Source organism: Halichoerus grypus, chromosome 3 (assembly GCF_964656455.1).
Source record: "Halichoerus grypus chromosome 3, mHalGry1.hap1.1, whole genome shotgun sequence".
NCBI lineage: Eukaryota > Metazoa > Chordata > Mammalia > Carnivora > Phocidae > Halichoerus > Halichoerus grypus.
In genome coordinates this window covers 15,111,909-15,119,668 of record NC_135714.1, presented here as the reverse complement: position 1 = coordinate 15,119,668, position 7,760 = coordinate 15,111,909, and the positions used below count along the sequence as shown (strand labels likewise).

The following is a 7,760-nucleotide window of genomic DNA, read 5'->3' as shown; positions in this document are numbered from 1 at the left end:
ATCTATGTTACTCAGTATAATTCTTGACAATTTAAAAGAACTTCCCAGCAGGCACACAGAGAATCAGAGCTATCCTGATTTGTTATTGGCACAATCAGTCTTGAAAATCTAATTTTAATGAAATGTGAAAATCTGCAGTCATGAAATATATTCAACTAAAACATCCCATAAGGAATAGATGATATGGGATGTTCAGAAAGGTCATAGTTTCAGTAATTCAAGTGTATTATCTAAGGAGGATGACACTGGGGAGTTAGGTTTAAGTCATCTGAAGACCATGCTTTACAAATATATGCTAGATCTGTTGTTGCAGTTGTCAGATACATAAAGGTAGCTTCAGGGCGTGCTTTGGGTGAAGTATGCCCTGGTTCTACTGTGGTACGGCTTACCTTGCCTCTTGCTGGCTACTGGCCATTGTAAAGAACAACTTGGTATAAAAACAAGTGGAAAACAAAAGTGAGGAAAGATAAAGCCAAACAAGTCAATGTTCAAAAGCAAAGGAGATATTTAGTCTGGTCTCACTTCCCTTGAGGGACTCCTTTTTGAGAAACAGACCTCATGGTCACTGACCCAGTATGGGTGAAAACACTATGATGCACTTGTCTTGTTACTGTTCACCTTCATTCCTAGCCCTAAAGAAGAAAATCCATCACTGCCAGCATCTTGAAAGTCAGAAAGGATGGAATAACGTGTAGGTTAAGATTAGGTAGTGAACTGGAAAACCATGGATAAAATTGCCTCCTGCTTGTACTTAGGAATTGTATTTCAACAAATCTTTAAGAAACATCCAGAGCCATAAGAAAGTATTAGGGTTTGAAGGATAATCAGTAATTATCCAACCCAATCCTTCCTTTACAGAAGACACTGCAGCTCAGAGAATTGAACTTACTTAACTTCTTATAACTAAATTGGATCAGAGCCAGCTTATTTTATTACAGTCATAACAATCATTTTTATCAAGTTTGAAAACCTAATGCTTATGAAATGTGTAAAAATCTGTAGTCATAAAATATACTATAAAAATTTCCCTGTTATATATTTGTAACATATAAGATATAACAAAATGTAACATAAAAATATCCTTTTAATATCTTAAGCTAATGGTAAGTGCCATTTTCACTCCAGAATACTCTATGGAAAGGATATCAGATGTAGAAGTAGAGACAGGGATCCTCATTACAATTAGAAACAGATAAAAGATGCCATAGTCAGTGATTGGACTCTACATCCAACTAATGCAATACTAAAATGTCATTTAAAATCATCTTACAGATGAATATTTAATCACTCACATTATTGCTAAGTGAAAAATAGATTCAAATAGCAAAATAGTAAATAAAATATGATGTTAATTTATTAGATAAATGGATAGGTAATAAGAATGTTGTATACCAAAGTGTTAACAGTGGCTTTACTTGGGGTCTTTCACCGCCTTCCTATGCCATTTTATTTTCCCTCCTATTTTTTATAATGAGAATGTTTAACTTAAATTATTAGAAACATCCTATTTTTAAACTTTATTTTTGAAGTGTAATCATGGCAAACCCTGTTAAGTTCTTTTCTTCTAACTGTAAGAGCTGTTTGCAGATTCATTGTTGGGCACCTCTCAAGCCAGATATATGTTTCTTAAATCTGACATGAAAGCAGTCATTTCCTGTCTTGGCTTTCTACCAAAAACCTTCACTGATCAGGAGAAGGGAGAGTCAAACACATTTGCAGAATCAGAATCTGACGTTTAAAAGTGAGATTCAATCTTTGTGAATGCATAATCGTCCAAAAATGACAAAGGAAACAACCGACTTCCTGATACGTAAATATATAATTTTGGAAATACTGAATAAAAGAATCAAAAATTTTGATTCCTAATAATACTGTGGAAAATAACAGGTATTAAAAGAAGCAGCATTGACAAAATACAGGTCCTAACATATTAAAAACACAGCACTAACCTATAAGGACAGAAATTAATTGGTGGGGGAAAAATGCATCTCTCTCAGATCTTATTCCATAGCCATGAAACGTAAAGAGTGATTGCATCTAACTGAAGGCCCCATAAGCTGTGAAAATCATTTGAATAGGAAATGGGCACATATAAAATTCACCAAGAATTTATATAAGCTTTTGTGTCCCCAAATTATAATTCGGCATGCGTTATTAAAAGATGTAAATACAAATTTATGCTTTATAGGACATTTGAAGTAAAATTCTACAGCACCTAAACAAATCTACCCAGATTTTTAAAAAAGTCTTTAATTCCTAGCAAAATAATATATATTAACTCTAGATATTCAGCAAGCCACATAGCCTCTTAAAATGTCAATTTTTATGAAGACACACAAATAGTAAACTCATAAACATTCATAGTCTTGCAAATATTATACTCTGACAATCATATCCCTTCATTCAACAAATATCCATTGTGTTTTTATCATGTGCTAGATATTATTCTAGGCACTGGGGAAACAACCTTAAGCAAGACAAAATTTTTGCCTTCTTGGAATTTTATGGTATTTAAAGGCATATGTCATTAAGTGAAGAATTATCATATGTTATCTATTTAAATATTTAAAAAGTGTATGTTTTGTATCTAACAATGACTCTGTTGAGTATATGGATTAAAAAGATATGAATGTGACTATTTACTCCAAAATTTTTATTTTAATTCTAATTGTGCATATCTTGGAACACCCTCAGACTATATGAAAACTCATGTGTGCACTGAAGGCTTGCATGATTTTATAATTGGCATTTCCTTAGGCATTAAATTAACATGTTAAATACAACATGACTAGTGTGGGAAGTTTTTAAATGGTGTACATGAAATATTCCCAGTGATGCAGAAACAAGAAGCACCTATAGATCTTTCTCTAATAGAGAACACATTTCTGGATAAATAAAAATTTTAAATTACAAAACCTGTTTCTAAAGTGGTTTTACCACTTTACACTCCTACCAACAAAGTGTGAGAATTGCAATTTATCCACTTACTCTCAACATTTGCTGTTATTGTTGGCAGGTGTATGCTGTGTCCTGTTTGGTTTTTTTTTTTAATTGCCATTTTCCAGATTACAGTATTGTAAACATATTTTCAAATGTCCTTTGGCTATTCCTACAGATTTCTTTGTGTCGTGTCCAACTTTTTGTTCTTTTTTTATTTGGTTGGTTTGTCTTTTTATTAATAAGTTATAGAAGTTACATATGTATCCTGAATACTGGTGTTTGGTCAGATATATATTCTTTTCAAAATTTTGGTTTTTTATTCTATTTTATCTTTATTTTTTTAAGATTTTATTTATTTATTTGAGAGAGATAGAGCATGATTGGGGGAAAGGGCAAAGGGAGAGGAAGAAGAAGACCCCCCACTGAACAGGGACCCCCCCCAAGTGGGGCTCTATCCCAGGACCCTGAGATCATGATCTGAGCCAAAGACAGACACTTAACCGACTGAGCCACCCAGGCACCCCCAAAAATTTGTTTTTATTTGAGTTAGTTGACACACAATGTTATATTAGTTTCAGGTGTACAACATAGTGATTCAACTTTTCTAAGTGTTAGAATTTATGTAGCTACCATCTGCCACCATACAACACTGTTACAACATCATTGACTATATTCCTTATTCTATGTCTTTATTCCTGTTACTTATTCATTTCATAACAAGAAGCTTATATCTCTCATTCCCCTTCATATTTTGCCCATCCCCCAGTGCCTCCCCTCTGGCAACCATCATTTTATTCTCTATTTACGTGTCTGATTCTGCTTTTCATTTGTTTATTTATTTGTTTTGTTTTTTAGATTCCACAAATGAGTAAAATCATATGGTATTTGTTTTTCTCAGTCTGACTTATTTCACTTCACATAATACCCTCTAGGTCCATCCATGTTGTTGCAAATAGCATGATACCATCCTTTCTATGGCTACATAGTGTGACATCAGGGGTGTGTGTGTGTGTGTGTGTGTGTGTGTGCATACATCTTCCTTATCCATTCATCTAACAGTGCACACTTAGGTTGCTTCCATATCTTGGCTCTTGTAAATAATGCTGCAATAAACATAGCGTGCATATATGTTTTCAAATTAGTGTTTTAGTTTTCTTTGAGTAAATACCTAGTAATGGAATTATTTTATCATATGGATCAATTGGTCTATTTTTTTGAGGAATCTTCATACTGTTTTCCATGGTGATTGCACCAGTTTGCATTCCCACCAAGAGTGCACAAGAGTTCCATTTTCTCCACATTTCCACCAACACTTGTTAATTTTTTAAGATTTTATTTGTCAGAGAGTGTGAGCAAGCACTCACAAGCAGGGGGAGTGGCACAGAGAGGAAGAAACAGGCTCCCCACTGAGCAGGGAGCCTGGATGCTGGGCTGGATCCCAGGACCCTGGAATCATGACCCGAACCAAAAGCGGGAAGCTTAACCAACTGAGCCACCCAGGCATCCCAACACTTATTATTTCTGAAAATATTTTCTCTGTATCTGTGGCATTCCTATTATTTTTATTAATGGTGTCCTTTTTTTTGAGAAAACATTTTTAAATTTGATTTTAATTGTTGATGAAGTCTAAATTTGTCAATTCGTTCTTTCACTATAATTTTTTTTTTCTTTTGTCTCTGGCCTAAGAAACCTTTACATAGACTCAAATCATAAAGAAATGCTGATGTTTTCCTCCAAAAAGTTAAAGGTTTTTAGGTTTCTATGTTTAGATCTATGATGCATCTTGAATTAATTTTTGTATATGTTACAATGTACAGGAAACAGTATAGTATTTCTTTATTCCAGTATAATTGGTTGAAAAGACAAAAAAATTGACTACACAGGCATCTTTGTAGAAAATCAAAAGACTGAATGATTGTGCCTCTTGTTGGGCTCTATTCTGTCCTACTGGTGTTTTTTAATTTTTTTTTAAATAATTTATTTATATATTTGTCAGAAAGAGAGAGAGAGCACAAGCAGGGAGTGGAGCAGGCAAGGGGAGAGCAGACTCCCAGCTGAGCAAGGAGCCTGAAGTGAGACTCGATCCCAGGACCCTGGGATCATGATCTAAGGTGAAAGCAGACGTTTAACCAACTGAGCCACCCAGCTTCCCTGTCTTACTGGTCTTTATGCTGTTCTTGCACTACTACCACATTTCTTGATTATGTGGCTTTATAGTAACTCTCAGAGACATGTAGTATAAGTTCTTTATAAGATGGATTTGGATATTCTAGATTCTTTATATTTTTATGTGGAGTTTGAGAATCAGCTTGTCAATTTCTAAAATATATGTGGGACTGCATTTGATCTATAAATCTATTTCTGGAGAATTGACATACTAACCATAGTAAGACTTCTAATCCATGATGTTGTTGATCTCTCAAGCTAATTTTTAACATGTTAACATTCTATAGGAATATTAATTTTATTTTTTAATGATATCAGTCATTCCTTACCAGCCTCATATCAGGTTAGTCCCCTCCATAATTTGAAAACAGAGATCATTAAACATGTGGACTAAATCTTCACTCTAGATGTTCCTTCCAATTTTGATACACCGCACTGCTCCCAATTTCCTTACTGCTCCTAATTTGCTCCACACATATATACTGCCACCATAGAAGGCATTAAAATTTGACACCTCTGCCCTGTGTTTTGATTTCATAAAGGAACTCACCCTTCCATAAAATTATTACACAGTTTCTATCTCCTTGCTCTTCATTCTACATATCATGCTCTTCTTCCACCACTTTTTTTTTTTTTTTTTTTTTGCATATAGCTGGATGGCCTACCAGGTGCTTTATGCAGTTGAATTTACAAGGTGACACCAAGTTAAGACAAAGTTCCAGCTTGGATGCCTTCATCTCCCTCCCCTGAATCCTGATCCACTGGCTGCCAAAGCTTGAAGGGGTTTGGGGTAAAGTGCTTGGTCATGGGAAAAGCTGCTATGGTTGGCCCAGCACATGGATAGAGGGGAAGGTTTCACTTCTTCACAATCTGAATGACATCCTCATCCTCCAATGTATGATCTTTACCCACTTTTTGAGGATTGTGTTTCACAGACAGACCCCAGACCAGAGCGTATTTAAATTCTTTGGTAAGATTTTTGTGAATCTTCATGCAGAAATCTTTCACTATAGTCCTAGAGTAAGGCAGCACCACTGGGGATGTATAATCGGGCAACTGGCCTTTGGGTTTGGTGTAAATCCTCACTAGTTTCAGATAGTCCCAGATCTTTTCCAAGAGGTCATCAAAATTCCAGTGGTAATGGGCAGAGATGGGTACACAGTGAGGCACCTTATAGATGATATCCAATTCCTCAATGGAGATCTGATCAATGTTATTCAACACATAGATACAAGGGATATAAACTCTGTTTCCTTCTACCACGTCGATGAGGTCATCCGCTGTGGCATCACTACGCAGTGTCACATCAGCATTGTGAATTTTGTATTCAGCCAAAATGTTCTTCACAGTTTCAGCATCCAGCTCACTCTGAGGGCAAGTGGCCATGAGATTAATGCCTCCTTTATCCTTCTTCTTAAAGCCAGTGTTGGGGGGTTTGGTGTTGAAGCGAATGCCAAAGCCTTCCAGCTCATTTTCAATTATCTTTTTGTGCCCCAAGGGTTTCAGGACATCCAGAACAATCAGGATCAAGTTACATGTTCGGGCCACTGCAATGACTTGACGGCCTCTACCTTTCCCATCCTTGGCACCCTCAATGATACCTGGAAGATCCAGGAGCTGGATCTTGGCACCTTTGTATCTGATGACACCAGGCACAGTGGTCAGAGTAGTGAACTCATAGGCTGCCACCTCAGAATATACCCCTGCCAGGTTACTAAGCAGTGTTGACTTCCCCACTGATGGAAAACCCACAAACCCAATTCGAGGATCACCTGTCTTGGCCACATCAAAACCTTCTCCTGGCCCACCACCACCACCACCTTTTGGGGTAATGAGCTCTCTACGAAGCTTAGCAAGGTGAGCCTTAAGCAGCCCTAGGTGGTGTGCTGTGGCCTTGTTCTTTTGAGTCCGAGCCATCTCGGCTTCGATCTCTGCAATCTTGGCTGAGGGGCTGCTCATGGTGGCGAGTCACGGGGTGTTGCGGGGAGAGCGTAGTGGCCTCCGCACAGACTGCTTCCCCTCACACAACCGCTCTTCCACCACTTTTCAAACTTGTAAAATCCTACACATCCTTTAAGGTGAAACTGAACTTTCTTTGGTTTCTTTGGAACCAAATTTTCTTCGGTGCAGTCTTTCCTAAACAATTCACACAAAATTAATAAAAAATTGTATTGGTTACTTAAGCCTTTTTATTTATTTTTTGTATTTTTGGGGGGTATTCATTTATTGTATCTAAATTCTACCTCAAGAAATTTGATTTAAAAATTCTGTCAGTTATAACATGGCATATTTTATGCATGCTAACATAGCCTATAATTGTCTATGAAAACTTAGTATGCAGGAAATATACATATATATTTTTATATTTTGGCATAAGATATAATGAAATATTTCAAATATACAGAAATATAAAAAGAAGGACTTAGTAAATATTTTATACCAGTGGTTCTCAACCAGAGTTAATTCCTCCCCCTGCCCGAGCAAAATGTTTGGCAACATTTTGGTTGTCATAACTGTGGGCATGGGGAGAGGTTGGCTACTGACTGGCATCTAGGGGATAGAGGCCAGAGAGGCTGCTAAACATCTAAATATCCTACAGTGCACAAAGACTGTTGCCCAGAATACCAAAAGTACAGAGGTTGAGAGACTCTCCT

General features: G+C 36.5%; 1 pseudogene; it reads right to left on the bottom strand.

Moving 5' to 3' along the window:
* Positions 1–5,725: 5,725 nt before the first annotated feature.
* LOC118530473 (developmentally-regulated GTP-binding protein 1 pseudogene) lies at positions 5,726–7,133 on the bottom strand (annotated as a pseudogene).
* Between the last annotated feature and the right edge of the window lie 627 nt (positions 7,134–7,760).